Genomic DNA, 20,884 nt, shown 5'->3' with positions numbered 1-20,884 from the left:
TGGGACGACGCCAGAGTGGGCTCACTGAAGCCACTCCTTCCATGTCCACGTCTCAGCAGTCTGGGCCAGTGTCCTGTGATTTTCACACCCTGCGATCCTCAGTGCTCTCTGCTGCCTGATGGCAGGGATCCGTCTCCTTCCTGAGCACCCTTACTGCTGCTGCTGCTGCTGCTAAGTCGCATCAGTAGTGTCTGACTCTGTGCGACCCCATAGACGGCAGCCCACCAGGCTCCCCCGTCCCTGGGATTCTCCAGGCAAGAACACTGGAGCAGGTTGCCATTTCCTTCTCCAATGCAGGAAAGTGAAAAGTGAAAGTGAAGTCGCTCAGTCATGTCCGATTCCTAGCGACCCCATGGACTGCAGCGCACCAGGCTCCTCTGTCCCCTTAGGACCTCGAAATTCACATTTGGAGGGCCAGAATCGCTGAGGACTGCGACGGCCTTGTTTACTGCTAAGGCAGGAACAGTCCACTTCTCAAAAGACACGGAGGCCTCTCAAAGAGGAATGAAAGCCTGCCCTCCCTGCCAGCCCATGCTGCGGCCATGAGCTGCCCAGTCGGAACACTAAGGCTCCGCAGATGTCCAGAGTGACCACGGGAACAGCAGGCCTCGGGGACAAGGAAGCAGCGAGAGTCCAGGGTAAGAAAGCCACTCAGTCCCCAAGCGGGGTGGAGTGGGGAGGCCCAGGGTCACCAGGCCGCGCTGCCAGCTGTGAGACATCATGTTTGCCACAATGGAGACGAGAGCTGTTTCCCATGAAACGCCACTGTGTCACACTTCCCACTAGATTAACTGCATCTCTCTGGCCACTATTTGATGTGAATTTAAAAAGCTTGACTTAATTAAGTCATGTGAAAATAGACCCTTGGATCTGGTGGGTACAGCAGAGGCAGAGGCTTCCCGGAGGCTAACAGAACCTCTAAGACTTCAGACCTTCCCAGTGGGCAAGCTCAACAGCCTACTTGTCCCCAGAACTGTCCCAGTGACAGACGGAAATGGTGACGCCTCGGCATGCTGGCTTTCCTTCTCGGCCCTTCTAAAGCTCTGCAACCACAGCGCATCTTAAACCTCTCCCTTGACCCCGGCCAGCTGTGCTGAATTGCAGACCATCAGTCAAGGAAACTGGAGAAGGAAATGGCACCCCACTCCAGTACTCTTGCCTGGAAAATCCCATGGGCAGAGGAGCCTGGTAGGCTGCAGTCCATGGGGTCACTAAGAGTCGGACACGACTGAGCGACTTCACTTTCACTTTTCACTTTCACGCATTGGAGAAGGAAATGGCAACCCACTCCAGTATTCTTGCCTGGAGAATCCCAGGGACTGGGGAGCCTGGTGGGCTGCCGTCTATGGGGTTGCACAGAGTCGGACATGACTGAAGCGACTTAGCAGCAGCAGCAGCCACCTTAAAGGGAGTTATAAGGATTCAACAAAGATAACAGCTAACTTTCCAGTACAGAGCATTCATAGCACACAGTTAGCTCTCAATAAACCACAGATCTTTCTCCTCCAGAGAAACTGAGTCTAGTCTCCCTCCTATACTCTGTGAAACATCAGTAAACCTAACGGGAACTGCTCTTCCAAACACATCATTCAGAAACATTAACAACAATGTAATTTGCATGATTGACACTGTCATTTCATAAACAGAAAACTCTCAGGAAGGATAAACAACTGACCTAAGGACAGAAAACTCCAACCAGGCCCCCTTCTCGCCCCAGAAAGGCTCGAAACTCAGCTCGTCTCTTCCAGCTCTGCCCCCTACCCCTGTAATCTGTCCTCCACCCTCAAACATTTAAGGAAAACACAGACAGACAGAGAAGGAGCAAATGTCATAAAATGTTTGGAGAATCTGGGCGAAGAGCTTACAAGAATTCTTTGCACTGTTTTTGCAACTGTCCTGTAAGTCTGACTTATTTCAAATAAAAGAGGTATAAAAGAAAACCAAAACCCAGTCTCTCCCTCTGTGAACCCACCCGGTCTCCCCCCAGCCAACCTGGGGACAACCCCCATTAAGCCCATCCCTCTTTTCATGAAACATTAATGAGCCCTTGACTTTCTTTCTGTGCTTGGCAGTGGGAATATTAAAAAAAAAAGTATTCATAGCCAACAGTCTATCCTACATGGTTCTCAACTGAATGGAAAGGAGATACACACAGCAGAGAATTTTTAAGCAATGTGATGAGCATCTTACAGGGGGAGCAGAGCTACGGAGTCAGGCTGATAAGACGCGGAACCTCCTGAAGTGACCCACGAGCTGTCTTGCACCTGAGGGCGTGCCCGGCACAGCACTCGCAAAGCTCCAACCAGCACACAGATCGGTTCCCTGACCAGCCGTCTCCTAAGGGTTGGTCCTAGAGCCTCACAGAGCACCTACCACAACAGGAACGTGTGCGGCTCAAGAAGGGGTGGCTGAGCGAGTAACGAGGACAAGAACAGCTGTCAGTCAACGTGCAAGAAGGGGATACAAAATGGGCAGCAGATACGCAAGCCGTGCTCTCTGTTGGAAGCAGGGTTCACAAGCACCCCTCCCTAAGAAGGGCAGAAGTCCAAACCTGCCCCCCTCTACTCAACACACTTGTGAGTTCCCGGCACAGAATAAATCTCATCATTAACAAACCGAATACACCCCGAACGAGCCCCAGTCTCTGACGGAATCCCCTCCTCTGCCCATGCCATCCCCAGGGCAGAGGCAGGCTGGCCAGTGATGCCAGGGAAGGGAGAAACACAGAAGGAGCCCTGGGCTTGGGATGTTTCTGAATCAGAGACAGCAAAAAGGGACCTGACTGACAGTGGCCACCACAGGGGCTATGGTCTTCTAAAAAAAAAAAAAAAAGTGTGCATGTGCGTGCGTGTGTGTGCACGCGTGTGTGCGTGTGTGCACGTGTGCACGCACGTGTTGTGTGTGTGTGTTTAGAGTGCAGGAGGGCTCAAGAATTCAACAGGCCTGATCAAGAAGCCTAACAGTGATTAGTAAATGACACAGCCAAAAAGCACCTGGCTGTGTCTCGTTATTCATGGCTTAAACTGCCTTCAAACTCCCGTACGTCTGAGCCATAGCAAACACCTCCCACAAGGCTGCCAGGGGAACAGCTAACTGACACATTTGGCCAGGAATGAGCTCTCGATATCAAATTAACACTGAATAAATCCTAACTTCCTAGACCTTCGAGAATGACATTCGTGACAATTACAAGGATGGCTCCAAAAATCTGGAATGCTGCGAGGAGGAAGAACCGTGAAAGAACACATGTCCAAACGCCTCCCAGCCTACCTGTCAGAGAACCAGAGCACTGACAGTCTGAATCAACGCCTCCGTTCCAGTTTACTCAGCAAACCGTCCTTCACAGGGATGTCTGGGCTAACTGGCCATCGATTTCCGGCCCCTGAAAGTGTGTGCTAAAATAAGGGATGAGACCCAGACGTGGCCAGAAATGGCCAGATGCTAGGAAACCAAGACAGACTGAGTCAAGCGCGGGGCGGGATGAGGACGGGAAAGCAGGTCTCCCTCAGGGAACGATGACTTCACGTCTGCCCGCGAGGCGGGCAGCTGTCACCAAGGGCCATCTGCCCTCACTCCCTCTGAGGAGGTTCTAACCAAAGTTGCCTTTGAAAAGAAATATAAATATGCCACACAGAACTCCCTTCTGAAAGAATGCCTGGCAACCAGCAAGAATCGGTAGGCAAGGACGTCCCCGGTGGGCCAGCGGCTAAGACTCTGCGCTCCCTAGGCAGGGGGCCCACACGCCACAACACAGCCAAATAAATAAATAAATGTGTTTTTTTTTAAAAAAAAAAGAAAGAAAGAAACTGTAAGCACAACTTTTAAAACTGTACAAGCCTCCATAATTGTGTACACACTGCCACACTTCAACTCGGGCCTGCTGTTACATGGCAAGGACGCACCAATTCATCAGAACAAGAGACTGGACGACGGGGTGACGTTATGCAGGAATGGGAGGAGGTGCGCGTCACGGGCAGAGCAACAGCTCCAGACGCAGCCTGGCTCCAGTGCTACCGTGAGCGGGCATCAGGGTCAAAGGCAAATTCGCTTCTCTGGTCCTGTTTCTGACTCATCCAGACGGGAGAGGCTGGACACGGTGACCTCGGTGCCATCTAGCTCCGCCATCCCAGCTACTGGCCCAGATTTCAGTACTCACCTCCCAGCTGGTACACAGAAGCGTCTCCCTTGTAGCAAGAGCAAACGTCTGTGTTAAATGCGGTCTGAGGCCTACTCTTCAAGCACAAACACAGTCAGGTAACGTTATACGCTTTCGAGGCAAATTCACAAGTGAGATGTGAGAGGGAGCCATCTGTCCGAGTCTGCCTCGCGGGAGGCGGAAGAGGGGCTCGTGTAGTACAACTGATGCACCTGTTACAATGGAACCTTCTCTGTTCTCATGCCCGTCCCTGACTTCCTTCCAACATCCAGTTTTAGGTATCACTGACTTTTCCAAGGCTTTCCGCCACAGTTAAAATACCCAGCACAAGGAACGAAGAGGTCCCTGTTCCCACCACCTTCATCTCTCCTTTTGCAAAGAGGACCTCACCGTGGCAGCGGCAAAGCTGACCTCTGCTGGGTCAGCAGGAGCCGCAGCAACACCATGCCTCAGGCTGCAGTCCTGCCAGGCCTCGGGGCCGTCACCCCGATGAGACAGCTGAGGGGGAAGGAGGAGGGAAGGGAAGGCGGGCAGGACGGCTGGGCAGGCAGGAGAGGACCTCCGATGACTGAGCCGTCCAACCTTGAGAGAGAGGCAGGGAACGTGCACGCTCCTTCAGGTTGAATGGTGTAGCTCTGTTACTCTTTTTTCTAAACACTGAAGTAAACTCTTAACTCAAGACAAAACAGAAGGAGATCTCTTTAATAAATGATCGTCTCTGGTGTGCAGGGTCGTGCCTGGGTAATCATTTAGAAAAATCCAATTTGTGCTAGAAGTGTCACGCTTCCATGTAAACAAAGTCCCAGGGCCTCTGCAGCAGGGTTCACCTCTCATTCACATCAATAATACACACGATGGACGATGAAAGACCGCTTGTGTTTGCTTCTGTAATTAAACAAAAACATCACCCAGATTTGAAGGACAACAGAGAAGACAACCTTTCGACAGCTCAGCTTCAGAATCTGGGTGGTGCAAATAAACTCTGATGCTTCCAAAACAATCAGCAGCCTGACCTGACCAACCGCTACAGGATCAACCCCTCTGGACCAGGAAGAGGTGAGACGGAGCTCAGCTGCTGGTGGGGGAGCGGGGCAGCCAGTCTCAGACCCCAAACCCTACAGACGGCCAAATGCCTAAATCCACACCCACCTCACCATCTGCTCCCCCGTCATTCAAATTCAAAATTAATAAGCCCGCTGTTAGAGGGCGGGGTCGTGGCTGCGTCTGTTATTCTAAAATGGTGTATAACGCCCGGCCACACAGAGCCACTCCGCACCAGCTCCGAGCCGTACCTGACACAGGAGCCTGAAGTTCTGGATGGAGAATATACAAGAGAAACTGTAACTCTCTGGTTTGATTGATTTTTTTTTTTTTCCCTAAGTTACTGTTCTTCCAACGTCTTCTCTGGTCTTACTTGGTTTACAAAATTCAGGAGAAAACTCAGGCGCTGTGAAATATAAAAGCATTGTGGAGAATGGCCACGCTCTCGGGACACAGGACTATGAACAGCATTTTATCTGCTGGGTTACTTGTTTTCCCCTGCGCCTGTGACACCAGAGAACGGTCTCCCTCTTGCTGTTACAGATTCAGAGTTGAGGCAGATGGCTTCAGCAGCAAACAGGATGTGTGGTGAGCAGTTAAACAGGCTCTGGGAAGACAGGCAGAGGTACTGATCCCAGCTCTACCTGGGTGTGTGTGTGTGTGTGTGTGTGTGTGTGTGTGTGTGCGTGCGTTCAGTCGTGTCCGACTCTCTGGGACCCCATGGACTGTAGCCCACCAGGCTCCTCTGTCCATGGGATTCTCCAGGCAAGAATACTGCAGTGGGTTGCCATTTCCTTCTCCAGAGGAATCTTCCCGACCCAGGGATGGAACCCACATCTCTGGCATCTCATGCATTGGCAGGCAGATTCTTTACCGCTGCGCCACCTGGGACGGCCCGGTGATGCTAGCTGAGTGACCTTGGGCAAATCACATTCTTGTGCCCCGAGCTTTGCTCTTATCTGCCCAGGAATTTGTCAGCCTGGGATTCTAGGCTCCAGCAGCTCTTCACATAGCACACACGGCAGCACCACATCCCTCCATGAGAAGCTGGGACTCTAGGCTGATCTCCTGCAGGGCCCATCTCCGTGAGTGCACTCCAGCCCCACGCCTCCCTCCAGGTGAAAGAGCTGGGGTGAAAAGCTGTTGGCAGCCACCCGCATGACCAAACCTGCTGACACTCTCCCCATTCCCTTTCAGAGAGCTTTAGCCAAAAGCATTTGTCATGATGTGGCAGAAGGAAGAACAGGGTTTTCAGCCCATCCATTCAACAAGTATTGATTAATCCACGTGCTGGGCCCCGGTGACATAGCAAGTGAACGCAAGAGACAGTCATCTCGGCCTTGGCGGAGGTGCGGAGGAGGAGACAGACAAACCAAACGACACCTTAGAGAGTGAGAAATTCTCCAGAAAAAAAGTGCAGCAGGAAAGAGGAGAAGGGACGTGTCCACCGCATGGGAAGGCTCATGTCATGAAATATACATAGGGAACAGGCACCGGGGGAGGGATAGACAGACTGAAACCAAAGCCTTTGCAAGGTGACACCCTCCTCCCCTCCACCCTTCCCTCCTCAAAACGGTGGGGAAAGCGTGTGTCTGCTGAGCAGGGACGGGACCCATCACATTAGGGCAAGGTTCTAAGACGGCTTCGGATTTCAGGTGTCTTATAGCCCAAGTTGTGCATTTCAAGGCAAAGTCTCTACACCATATGGCCGATGGCTGAATGCCATTTTTTTTTTTTATGAGGAACATTTAAATATGGGTAGATGTGTGTGTCTGTGTGACTGCTTTGTGCCCGCGCCCACGCAGACGGGGTAACAGACGGTCCCTGTTTTGCTGCATTTGCCAGCTTGCGGTAAAGAGGCTTCCACGCCTGTTCTAATTGTTTATAAATAGCACAAACACCCAAATGTGCAGATTAAGCCAAGCTGTGCCTTCAGCCACTGCTGCCGTGATGACAGCAAACGACAACAGGCCAAATCAGAGGGCTGTCAGACAGACGCACGAGAAGGCCGATCTCGGGGGACACGTGAGGAACAGGAGGCAGCAGCTCGAGGCACCCACAGCCTGCACTTTGCCCTCGGGTACTCCCTGCTTCCTGCATGTCCTTGCTCCATTGGCTCGGACGACGCTCACGTCAGGTGCTGAAGGTGCCGTGCCTTCTATCATAACCAGAGCCCACTTCCTCAGCGCTGGCCGCGGTCTGCAGGCCTGTGGCAGACACAGCAGAGGGTGGGTGCAGGGCCTTCCATCTCGGAGATCCCCGCCACAGCCCAGACTAAGAGCCAGAAAATATCTGAGCGGGAGGTGGAAGAGCCCACCACTCTCCGTCCAAAAGGTCCGCACAGACAAGTCAGAAAAAGGAGCCACAAACGCGCGACGAACCACTCAGCCTCGCTGACGCTCAAAAACGCAAAGTAAAACACACCGTCTTACGTGTCAGATCGACAAGCCACGGCTTCAAATGATCACACAGCATCAGTGAGGATGCAAGAAGCGGGCCACCCCTGTGCACTGCTCACAAGGATGTGGGCAGAGACCACCTTTGCGATGAACAATGTGGCTCAGGGATCAGACCACACGTGCGGTCACGTCCTGTCATCTTCTCACTCCCAGAACCATGTTCCAGGAAAATAATCAGAGATGCACACCCAGCTCTACAAACAAGCGTTTTCATGACCTGTAATGGCACTGTGAATTGTAAACTTCACCTTTCTAACGTTGCATAAACCTTTAAGTCACAATTTGAGACAATTATAAATCACATTCTGAAAGAATGTTTTAGTGATATGATAAAGATGCTCACTGGTATTTGTTGAATAAAAGAGATCTCAAAAATATACAATATCCATTTTGTTTTTTAAAATATATACATACTTACTAAAGCTTAGAAAAGGACCTCTTGTCAGGGGTCCCCACAAACACCCTCAGGCTCGATGGTCAGCTGGGAGGACTCACAGGGCAGCAGACGGACACACGCAAGAGCTGCGGGGCTTTTGTTTCGTTCTCTTAAATTGGTCACGCTGTGCAGCATGCGGGGCCTTAGGTCTCCAACCAGGGATGGAACCGGTGCCCCCTTCCCGTGGAAGCGTTGAGTCTCAGTCACTGCCCCATCAGGGGCGTCCCCCAGAGCTGTGGTTTATCACAGCAGGAAGGTACAAGGCAGCTCGGGCAAGCCACGGGGCGCAGAGGGCGAGACCCGGGGAGACCAGGCGCGAGCTCCCAGGAGCCCCCTGTGGAGCCACACAGCGACAACACATGTGACGCGCCCCCCCGACCCCGGGAAGCCCGCGGAGACCCAGTGCCAGGGGTCTGACTGCGGGCTGGCCACACGGGCCCGCTCTGCCTGGCACATCAAACCAGGGCTCCCAGAAGGAAAGCAGGTGTTTAGGGCTTCCCCGGTGGCTCAGTGGTAAAGCATCCGCCTGCCAATGCAGGAGACGTGGCTTTGATCCCTGGGTCAGGAAGATCCCCTGGAGGAGGGCATGGCAGCCCACTGCATATTCTTGCCTGAAGAGCCCCGTGGACAGAGGAGCCTGCCGGGTACAGACCACGGGGTCGCAGAGAGTTGGCCACGTGCCACATAGCACATGCCATCTGCACCCTGGCCGGGGCCCAGGAGGGCACTGCCGTCAGCAGGACGGAGGGCCGGCCTGAGACCCACGTTCCCAGAACCCAGCCAACTCCATCTGCTTCAGTAACACACACAGGCTTGAGAGCTTCCAGAATGGAGAAGCACACAGGGAGGGAGCTGGAGCCATTATCTTGTGGTAACTTTTCGTGAAGTGTCATCTGTAAACATACTGAATCACGACGCTCATGTCTGAAACTGATAGGTCATCTGATGCTTCAATTTTTTTTAAAAAAAGGACAAAGCACTTTGACAAGGGTTACCTCATCGACTCTTGCAAATACCCTTCGAGGAAAGCATCACAGAAAAGGAAGGTGGCCCCAAGACTCCAGGTGACTTATCCAAATTCCGAGAGCTGGGCGGGGTAAAACAGGCTCCAGCGGCACATTACCCAGGACACTTGACTCCTCACCGTCTGCGCACATAGCCCGCTCGGCGCCTAAAAGCGAGAGCAGATGCCCACCTAGGGACGTGGAACAGCAATGAGAAAGGAGCAGGATGAAGACACGTGTCATTTTTCAGCTCAAAAAGTGACCCTCTCCCTCGGGCAGTAGAGCGGGAACCCAAATCCAGTTCCCAGAGCCGAAAAGCTGTGAGTATGGTTCTTGGCAGGTCGTCCTTCGGGCTGAACAAACGGGAGATCAGCCCGCAGAATTACCATTAAGACTTCTCAGAGAGGCAGTGTGACTCTGAGAGAAAAACCCACTCCATTCGGGAGAAAGGTCCAGGGAAAAGTGAACACGGTCACGCAGCATCGAATCAAGTCCTCTGTCACAGGGAAACCCCAAGGCCCTCTGGGCGCACAGTGGTCCTCAGAGCTGAAATTAAACCCCAGGCCCACTCTTCTGAAAAGGTTTCTTTTGCACATGTCTTCTGTGAAAATTCCTGTGACTGACACGTCCTTCTCCAGATTGCCACCTCTGCCGGCCTCACTACCTCGGGCTCAGCACCGCACACAGACTGTGACCCAGACAGCAAGCAGCACCGCGTGACGACACCCACGCACGTGGCCTGGCCACGCCCTCGGGTGCCCAAAGTGGGAGGGCACGTATCTACCCCATGCCTGTAAGACAGATCTCTGACTGCATTATCGGCTTCAGCTCTGGCCCTCACTAGCCTGAATCAAAACAAAACGCACCCAGCACACACCACACCCCATTCCCATAACGAGAGGGATGTTCAGGTCAAGCTCTAACGAGTGTGGAGGTGGGCACAGGGGTCCCTCCTGGAGGACAGTCCATTCAGAAGGTTCAAAACCACCCCAAACACATACACAAGGTCAGCCTAGGATTTTAAGAATGCCCACGCCTCGGGGAGAAAGGGGGCAGAGGACAGGCCATCTCAAGGCTCCAAAATGAACTGAAATTCCCCAGATGTAAGGGGTCCAGAGAAGGCTACCCCGAACGTGTCCTGAGCACCACCGTGTCAGCAAGGGAGGAACAGGGTCCCCAGAGGCCCGAGATCTACTCCCAGCCCAGCTGCTAGCTCAACCCATGACCTTGGTCAAGACGCTCAGCTTCCGGGAGCCACAGTGAAGTCATCGGAAAACAGAAGGCACGATCTTGCCTTTTTCACAGAACAGCTGAGTGGATAAAATGAGCTAATGGATTTAAAAATTCCTAGTGAACTATGAAGCAAAACATAAACTTAAGGCACCATGATTATCGTTAAAAACAACCATGTAAAATCGAGTTAGAGGATGACAGCCTTTTCCTCCCGCCTTCGCCCCCCCACCGAAAGCAACATGGCCTGCAGCTGGGGTCTCAGGCCGGACGCCCACAGTGCACGCTATGTCATTCCCTCCGAGTTCTCCAAGAGAGAAGCAAGCGGATATGCAAGACCCAGTTTTATCTCCTCCAAGGGTCTCACGTCACCCAGACTTAGAGCAGGGCTGAGCAGAGAAGGGAATTGCTGCCGCTAGACTCGACAACTATCGTCTGCTCACTCCTGGAGCGAAGATGAAAGAGCACCCGGATGTCAAGTGAAAACCCTCCACTTCCTGTGCTGAAAGCAGAGTCACCATACAGGGTGGGATCCTGAAGACGGACTCTCGGAAGACATCCCCGGGGTTCCCCATCACCGCGCTCAGCACCACCTTCGGCATTCGAGGTGCTCCCTCCTCCCAGCTGCCTCAACTCACACCAGGGAGTTAACATACACTGAGGGCCCCTCGCAGAGCACCAAGCAGACGATCGGCTGATGCCTCTCCCTGAGCTCACTGACAGCCGCCTTCCCCCAAAATCAGGCTGCAAAGTCCCAGGAACACAGGTAAACGATTCCCAAACTGCTTTGTTCTTTCTCTGCTCCCGAGGAAGACGGATTGAAATGGTCAGTCTCCGAGTCAGAACTCAAAGAGCCCTTGACATCACCTGGCCCAACCCTCCTGGTACGGCTGTGGGATGTGGCACCCAGGAAAAGGAAGTAAATAGTCAGGGTTAGTGACAGAGAGGGAACGAAAACCTCCTCGCCGAGCTCTGGTCCAAGCTCCTGCAGCAAAGCCAGCCTGTGTTTTTTTTTTCCTAATGAAGGAAAGGAAAATGAGGCCTGGGCAAAAGCCATGCAATCCACACTAAAGCCATTTGGGAGTTTATTTAGCACAGACTCCAAGGGAGGTGCTTCCTATCACATATACAAGCATGAGTACGTAACGAGTGACTTCAATCCTTTGGACTTCTTAACCTGTGTTAATAAAGCACAAACTCTACTCTCTGTTTGGAGAAGGAAAGGGCAACCCACTCCAGTATTCTTGCCTGCAGAATCCTGTGGACAGTGGAGCCTGGTGGGCGTCTGTCTATGGGGCTGCACAGAGTCAGACATGACTGAAACAACTTAGCAGCAGCAGCAGCAGCTACCCTCTGCTCCAAGGGCACACGGTGTACGCCCCATTATCTTAACACTGACCATCTTCTATCAAGGCCGTGTGTCCATCCACCCCACCAGGCCGCTGTCCACGATGGCAGGGATCAGATACTGTCCTTTGAGCCCCAGTGCCCATATAACACTCAATAAATGATTACTAAACTACGTTAGCTACTAAAACGTTTTCAACTGGCATCGACAAAACTGATGTACTGAGTTGAGTCAATGCAGATTTCATACCATGTAGCTCAATGTTACCGTGTGGATTTACCTGCGCTCTGCTCTATTATCATTTGCTAAACACTTACTGAGCACTTCCTAGGTGCTAGATACTGCTAAGCGAGGAGGATGTGGCACTGACAGCAACAACCAGAGTCCTGGTCCAAACAGAACTTCGAGTCTAATGGGGAAAGGGTGGGGACGCCGTGGTGGCTCAGCGGTAAAGAATCCACCTGTCAAGGCAGGAGACACCGGAGATGCGGATTCGATCCCTGGGTTGGGAAGATCCCTGGAGGAGGAAATGGCGACCCACTCCAGTATTCTTGCACAGAAAATCCCACGGACAGAAGAGCTGGGGGGCTACAGTCCGTGGGGTTGCAAAGAGTGGGACAGGACTGAGCGACCGAGCACAGACAAGGAACAGATGAAAACAATATCAGTTTGATGGGAGACAGCTAAGAAGAAAAGGCACAGGGGGCCCCAGGAAGCATCTAACACATAAATGACAGCACCTCAGCGCTCCCTCTAGCGTGAGCTCACATCCCCTAAGGCTACTAATGAGGCCGCGAGGAAACCATCCCCGGGTGCCCGAACTCACCGCAGAGGAGTGTCCAGGAAGAAACCAAAGAAGCAAATGGAGCTCCAGGACCCATCACGCAAATATTAAAACCAGCTTTCAGAGGAGGGCTCCAGGTGTGAAATCCCTTGGCTACACTCACTGGAAACAAGGTGCTCACGGGGCTGATACCTGAGTTCACTCCACAAGTTAGAGCTAAAGAAACCTTGGGTTCAAAGGCTAAGGATGAACCATCTCTGACAAATGTATTAGCTTTGAATACGTACACTGAAAATCTAAACAATTAAAAAAAACAACTAATAAGAAAGAAAAACTCTGGGATGCGATTAGTTGCTGGCAACGTTCCTGAACACTTGCCGTGTGCTGGTAGGGGCGCTGAACTGCGCACCTTATATGTGTTTGCACTTGAACCTCAAACCCTCCTGTGAGATGACAGAGGCTCCTGTCTGAAAGTGAAATTTAGACACGTCTTACAAGCTTCCCCAAATCTCATGGCTCGTCAGCAAGAGCCAGGCAGCCTGACTCTACACGCCTTGCTCAGAGGTAACGTTTATCAGCTGCTGGGCACAGAGCTGGAGCAGACAGCAGAGCAACAAATACCGACACGGCACTAGACTCCCCAAGTCGTTCGAGGCCACTCAGACTAGACTTGGCTCTGGCTCTGCGTAACCAGCTGTCATCACATTATCCCACGAGGAGAAAGAAGGATGGGTAGATGACCCCCAGCATAACTGAGGGGCTGACGGACATACCCATGGTAAATACTAACAGGACGCGAACACTGAAAACAGTGAAAGCGTTAGTTGCTCAGCCACATCTGACTCTTTGTGATCCCAGGGACTGTAGCCCGCCAGGCTCCTCCGTCCATGGGATTCTCTAGTCAAAAATATTGGAGTGGGTAGCCATTTCCTTCCCCATGGGATCTTCCCAACCCGGGGATGAAACCTGGGTCTCCCGCATTGCAAAAGGATTCTTTACCATCTGAGCCATCAGGATGCAGCATTCATGTAATTTCCACATCTATTTGCACAATATTCTTAGTCACCCCAAAAGTACCCCAAACCCTTCTAAGCTGATGAAAGCAGAAGACGCTTGCATTACCTGGGACTCCCCTCACCTTGGACACCAGCGCTCAACCTCACCGTCTACCATAACCACCTGGCCTCCTGAAGGGCCTCTAGACGCCAAAGCCCATTCCCGGGGATTCTATTCCAGCAGGGGTGTAGTGAGCACACATCCTCCAGTGGAGGAGAAGGGTGTCGCCCACAGCCCAGCCCTTACACACTTCTGCCAGTTCACCAACACGCACTGAAACTCTAGGCACGAGGGAACGAGGCAGCGTGAGACAAGTCTGGCTCAATGCCCTAGAAAAGAGTGTACAGTTCTCTGTGCCTCTGGAATCAAGAAACCAATGCCAGAGATTTATTCCAGTCCAAACCAAATAAACTCCCAGGTGAAAAAAGACTCCGGTGAAAGTTTACACACAAAACAACTTCCTTTATGTTCCCTGTCAGTAGCCAGGGATCAACTCCGAGCCACGAGAAAGCTGCATGAAAGACAAATTCAAGTCTGGGCCATTTTCCATCCTGGAAGTGCACCCTCCCCTCTAAAGAGCACAGGGCGTCTTAGGTTTACCTCATTGTCAAGGATGAGAACAGAAAACTCACACAATATAGAAAAAAGAGCCGCTGGGGCTCAAGGGACTGAGGACTCCAGTCCTAGTGAGTGAAAGGTGCTCAGTCGTGTCTGACTCTGTGCGACCCCATGGACTATACAGTCTGTGGAACTCTCCAGGCCAGAATACCGGAGTGGGTAGCCTTTCCCTTCTCCAGGGGATCTTCCCAACCCAGGGATCAAACCCAGGTCTCCCGCACTGTAGACTTCTTTACCAGCTGAGCCACAAGAGAAGCCCAAGAATAGTGGAGTGGATAGCCTATCCCTTCTCCAGCACATCTTCCCAACCCAGGAATCTCCTGCATTGCAGACAGATTCTTTACCAACTGAGCTATCAGTTCAGTTCAGTTCAGTCGCTCAGTGATGTCCAACTCTGCGACCCCATGGACCGTAGCACGCCAGGCCTCCCTGTCCATCACCAACTCCAGGAGCTTGCTCAAACTCACATCCACTGAGTCGGTGATGCCATCCAACCATCTCATCCTCCGTTGTCCCCTTCTCCTCCTGCCCTCAACCTTCCCAGCATCGGCTGAGCTATCAGGGACACCTAAGCCCTAGTCCTGGCCCTGGGGCCAATGAGCAGCGTCACCTTAGGGACATCCATTATCCTGTCTGGTCTCAGGGTGGCCACCAGCTGAACGAGAGGGTCGAGTATGAAAAGAGAGGTGTCACCTCCAGAGCCTAGGAGTGATAAAAAGGAATTTCTGCCACTGACCAGAAAAATAACCAAAGGACTTTGCCCATTCTTAGGCCGTCACAAGTGAAAGCAGAGAATAAGCAACCAGGCTACTTGGTAGCCGGGGTCAGCAGGACGCGCGTGCTCTGAGTCCTGACCCGAGAGCGGAGGGGTTATCATCCTGCGTTCAGTCATTCATCCGTCCCTCAGACGCCCGGCGTGCTTTCCGTGTGCCTAACGCTCCTCACTGCCCCCAGTTCCAGCCCGTCTCCTTCAGGCCTTCTCCACGTCCACATGTTACCACACTGCCTTGGCTAACCCTCAGACAAGTCCTTTGCTGTGGGTGGCTGCTACAGACGAAAGTCACCACAGCCTAAGGAGGTTAACAAATGGACTTGAGAGACCCCTCCTAGGCATCGTTTTCCAGGGACCAGGGCCAGGCCAGAGCCGCAGGGCGTGGACGGCCCCCCCGCCCTCTCCAGCCCTTGGCTGACCCAGCACTCCCCAGAAAGCTATCAGATCCTGGCAGCTCTGTCACGGGCTGTTCTGAGGCCGCAAAAGCCATAAATGTACCGGACTAATCCAGTCCATCTGTCTCCAGCAGATCTTTTACTTTTCATGCGGGTCACTTCTGTGAGCAGATGGGTTGAGAAAGGCTTTGGCAAGTTACCAGGAAGTGACTGCCTGCCCGGTCCCCCGGTCCTTCCCGACCGTGGGCCGCAGGCGGACTGCCGAGTGGGCGGTGAGCTCTCTTCACGGCTCCCCCTGCGCGTTCGGTCCCTAAGGCGCTGAGCTGGTGCCAACAAATACAGGCAGGAAAGAGCCTCCTTTCCAGGCTGCGGGTGGGGGAGGGACATCCCCGGGCAGCTGTGCCTCCGCAACAGAGAGACCCTAGTGCTGTGCTAGGTGGCAGTGGGCGGTGCCCCGTGTCACAGGTACCACCACACACAAGGACCCGCTGGCGTCCTGAGGCAGACCTACGACCGGGCTTTAAATTATTCCAGAAACGCTGTTTATACCACCTCACCCCCACAGCATGTAAACGCCTTAACAGACTGCAGAGCTTTGCCTCCACGCGTCTCATGTGCTCCTCCCTGCAGCCCTGTGTGTGATCGGCCAGGAGGTTTCATCACACCCCTCTCTTGGGAGAATGAAACCAAAACGCAGAGACACGGAGGAGGAACTTCTCCAGCGACATCCAGCACATATCAGAACTGCGACGAGAGGCCTCCTGCCGCTAGCATCAGCGGTGCTGCCAGCATCCCACGTGGGCCCTCCCAGGATCCCTCCCTGGTCTTACAGATGAGCAGGTTTGTCTCCCTAGAGTCCTTGGGATGCCCCAAAATAGGTAATAACATTTCTAACCAAACGTGCACTCTTGCTGAGCCGGATGCATAGGTGAACAGAATTCATTTGTGTTTTGGAAAGATCATCCTAGGGGCGATGCGGAAAATGAAGTACAGAAAGTATTCAATGTTTATTACAACGATTCAAATGCAATACAGTGAGTTTCTAGCCCAGAGCCAAAACAGCGAGACTAGAGAGAGAAAAAAATGCACATGCAAGAAATGTACAATGAGGTCTAATTAGACCCAGAGGTGAAAGGAGAGTCAGAACCCTGGAGGGGTCTAGTCTGAGCAACGAATGAGTAAGGATGCATTAACTCAGTAAAAACAAACCGGGCAGGGGAGTCGGATCTGGAAGAGAGACGGGGAGATTGGACTTGAGCTGCAGAAGCAACTCCAGTTGAGGGACATAGTCATTTTTTAACATTCAACCAGTTTTATATCTTGTGTTGGGGTATAAGCCAATTAAGAAACAAATGTTGACAGTTTCAGGTGAGCAGCGAAGGGACTCAACCATATATGCATACGTATCCATCCTCCCCCGGACCCCTTCCCTCCCAGGCTGCCACCTAACACTGAGCAGAGTCCATGGGGTGTACAGTAGGTCCTTGTAGGTTATCCACTTTAAACAGAGCAACCCACTCGATCACTTTTTATTTCCAAAGTCCAGCACAGAGCAGACTAGACCCCTGAAACTGTGGAAGGGAGGAGGGAAGAAAAGCAAGGAGTGAACTCAGCAGAAGCGACCATCCAGACACCAGGGGCTGGGACAGAAACTGAGCGATCAACCCAATGTCAAGTTCACCAGCTCTTTTATTTAGTCAGTGACTCTGAGTGCCTGGACATAGGAGCTGGAGAGCCCTGCAGAGCCCCGGGAGCTCACACAGCAGGGAGCTCAGAACTGAATGGGGGAGACAAACGACCAGACGATGCATGAATCTCAGCAGAAGTAGTGCAGGGAAGGAGCAGCAGAAGCCGTGGTGAGAGGTCATTCACATGTCTGCTTAATGCGCACCAACCTGCTGTTCAAACACCACTGTCAAGGCAAAGCACCTTCAGTCCTGCAGAACCTCAGAACCATTCAGAGGCCTCAGCAAAACAGAAACTATGACTTCAAGGGACTGCCCTGGTGGCCCAGTGGTTAAGATGCCAAGCTTCCAACGCAGGGGCTGCAGGTTCAATCCCTCGTAGGGGAACTAAGATCCCACATGCCACGCAGCAAGGCAAAAAAGAAAAATGCTGATTCCAGAGGTGGGGGCATGATAATTTGCATTTGTAACAAGCTCCCAAGTGACAGAGGCGTGCTGGCTGGAGGACCACCACACTTGGAGAACCGCTGCTCCAAGGGACAAGGAGAAGGGCAGGGCTGGCCCGGGCAAGGTATTAGGAAGGGTCTTAACACTGAGGAGCCAACTCTGCCATTAATCCAGTGTGCGCCCGTGATCAAGTCACCCAAATTCTCTGAGCTTTGGCTTTCTGATATCAAAATGAGGGTATGCACTGCCATGGCAGTCTTCAGAGGGAAAGCAAACTGAATGTGTGTGAAGGAAATACTTGCAGTATTTCCTCCTGAAGACTGTCACGGCAGCAGGTTGGAAAGATACCCTGGAGAAGGGATAGGCTACCCACTCCAGAATTCTTGGGCTTCCCTTGTGGCTCAGCTGGTAAAGAATCCACCTGCAGTGTGGGAGACCCGGGTTCGATTCTGGGGTTGGGAAGATCCCCCGGAGAAGGGAACAGCCATCCACTTCAGTACACTACCTGGAGAATTCCATGGACTGTATGGTCCAGGGGTCGTAAACAGTCAGACATGACTGAGCGACTTTCACCTTCAAGTTGATGGTGATCTCCGAAGAATGGGATTAGGGTGTGTTTTTTAAAAACATTCACATGTGTACTTTTCTGCATTGTTTGATTTCTCTATAATGGGCATGTAAAATCTCAGAAGAATCATAAAGATTCTCGAAAAGCCAGAAGGTCTTAAATTCCTCTAGAAGAGTTCTCCAGCAAATAACAATCAACTGAATGCTTAGCAACCAGCATATTTTTATTAAACTTTTTTACTTTGAAGTAACTGTACACTTACATGTAATTATAAGAAAGAAGAAATCCCACATACTCTTTTCTAATCTTTATTTTATATTAGAGCATAGTTGACTCATAATATTTATGTGTTAGTCTCATGTGTACAGCAAAGCGATTCAGTTAAACAAACATATATAATCCCACATGATCTTTTAAAAAATATTTATTTGGCTGCATCAGGTCTTAGCTGTGGCCCACGAGATCTGAGTTTTGGCGTGTGGGATCTAGCTCCCCAATCAGGGATCGAACCCCGGTCCCCTGCACTGGAACACAGAGTCTTCACCACTGGACCAAGAGGGAAATCCCTAACCCCATATAAAGTGTTAGTTGCTAAGTCGTGTCTGACTCTTACAACCCTGTGGGCTGTAGCCTGCCAGGCTCCTCTGTCCATGGAAATCTCCAGGCAAGAATACTGGAATGGGTTGCCATTCCCTACTCCAGGGAATCGTCCCAACCCAGAAATCAAACCTAGGTCTCCTGCATTGCAGGCAGATTCTTTACCATCTGAGCCACCAGGGAAGCCCCTAATTCCATATATTCTTTACCTAATTTCTCCCAGTGGTAACATCTTACAAAAGCATAGTACAACCTCACACCAGGATGCTGGCATCAAAACAGTCAAAATACAGGCCAGTTCCAGCACCACAAGGATTCCTCACATCGCCCTTTGATAATCACTCTCCTCCCTGCCCGCCTCCTCCTCCCTTCTTAACCTCTAGCCCACTAATTTGCTCACCATTTATACAATTCTGTAATTTCAAGATTGCTACATAAATGGACTCACACACTGTGTAAACTTTGGGAGTTGGCTTTCTTTTTCACTCAGTATAATTCTCTGGACAGCAAGGAGATCAAAGCAGTCAATCCTAAAGGAAATCAATCCTAAATATTCACTAGAAGGACTGTTGCTAAAGCTGAAGCTCCAATACTTTGGCCACCTGATGTGAAGGGCCGACTCACAGGACAGACCCCAGTGCTGGGAAAGACTGAAGGCAAAAGAAGCGGGTGGCAGAGGATGAGATGGTTGGATAGTATCACCGACTGAATGGCCCTGAGTTTGAACAAACTCCAGAAGATAGTGGAGGACAGAGGAGCCTGGCGTGCTACGTCCATGGGGTCTCAAAGAGTCAGACACGACTTAGCAACTGAACGAAAAACAATTCTCTGGAGATTCACACAGGTTGTTATATATATTAATTCATTTATTTTTACTGCAGAATTATGTTCCATGGGATTGGATGTACCATATCCCTTAAACCTACTCAGCCCCTGAAAACATCTGGCTTGTCTCCAATTTCTGGGGATTATGAACAAAGTTGCCGCGAACATTCACGCTCAGGTTTCTGTGTGAACCTAAGTCCTCGTCTCTGGATAAATCGGCCCCAAAGTGTAAGTGCTGAGTCCCGCGGCAGTTGCGTGTTTAGATTTTAGTTTTCTTTTTTTAATATTGGAGGAGAGTTGATCACCAATCTTTTTTTAATATTGGAGGAGAATTGATCACCAATGCTGTGTTGGTTTCAGGTGCGCAGTAAAGCGATTCACTTACACAGACATGTGTCTACTCTTTTTCAGTTTCTTTTTCCATTCCTTTTCCCATTTATGTTGTTACAGATTATTGAGCGGATCTCCCTGTGTTATACAGTAGGTCCCTGTTGGTTATCCATTTTACATATAGCAGTGAGTACCTGTCCATCCAAACTCCCTAACTATCCGACATGTGTTTTGTGCTTTTTTCTTTTAAGAAACTGCCGAACTGTTCTCCAGACTGGTTACACTACTTTATGTTCCCATCAGCCATGGAGGACCCAGATTTTCTGAATCCTCATCAGCATTTGGTGGGGTCAATTTTTTATTTTAGCCAGTTCCTGGAGGTGTGCAGTAATACCTCACTGCAATCTTAACCAGCATTTCCCCGATGGTTAATGATGTTCAAGGTATTTTCATGTGCTTACTTCTCATCCATGCATCCTCTTTAATGAAATGTCTCTTCATCTTTTCTATTTAGACTTGTTTATGTTACTGCTGAATTTTGAGAATTCTTTTTTAATATATATATTCTAAATACTAGTCCTTTATCACATACGTGGTTTGTAAACATTTTCTCCTGGTCCGTAGCTTGTCTTTTCAACCTCTTAACACAGTCTTTTGTTTTTCCCTCTACACAGGAAGATGGCATGTTTGATTAACTGGTTTATTTTTATTAAAGGATAGTTGATTTACAGTATTAAATTAGTTTTCAGATATACAACATAGTGATTCAATGTTGTGTAACTGTGCTCCATTTCAAGCTATCACCAAACACTGGCTGTATTTTCTGTGCTCTACAATATATCCTTGTAGCTTATTTTATGATTTTTTTATGTAAGAGTAGTTTGCCCCTCTCAGTTCCCACCCTTCCCTTTTCTCTCCCACACCCTTCCCTTTTCCCACTGGTAGAATCTTCAGCAAAGCAAAAGTTTCAATCCTGATGAAGTCCAATGTATCCGGTTTTCCTTTTCTGGATTGTGCTTTCAGGGTCAAGTCCAAATAAGAATGTTTTGCTTAGCCCTAAACCTTACAGGGCTTCCCAGGTGGCACAGTGGTAAAGAACCCACCTGCCAATGCAGGAGACGCAGGAAACTTGG

At 50.9% G+C, this 20,884-nt stretch overlaps 1 protein-coding gene across 10 annotated transcripts in view; it reads right to left on the bottom strand.

The window, feature by feature from the left end:
* The window catches only part of AFAP1 (actin filament associated protein 1), a 145,029-nt gene that overhangs the window by 106,419 nt on the left and 17,726 nt on the right, over nt 1-20,884 (bottom strand). For 2 of the 10 annotated variants that reach the window (XM_086407441.1, XM_086407445.1), the window contains exon 2: nt 9,088-9,287. The exons of the other annotated variants lie outside the window; for them this stretch is intronic. The gene's annotated coding sequence lies outside the window, so the exon portion shown is untranslated. The remainder of the gene's footprint in view (nt 1-9,087; nt 9,288-20,884) is intronic. 10 annotated transcript variants of the gene reach the window in all.

The sequence above is a fragment of the Bos grunniens genome, chromosome 6 (genome assembly GCF_055505025.1).
Source record: "Bos grunniens cultivar Pamir isolate PY7600 chromosome 6, Bosgru_T2T1.0, whole genome shotgun sequence".
Taxonomy (NCBI): domain Eukaryota; kingdom Metazoa; phylum Chordata; class Mammalia; order Artiodactyla; family Bovidae; genus Bos; species Bos grunniens.
Note: the sequence above shows the minus strand (reverse complement) of the source record. Positions and strands in the feature narration are given on the sequence as shown.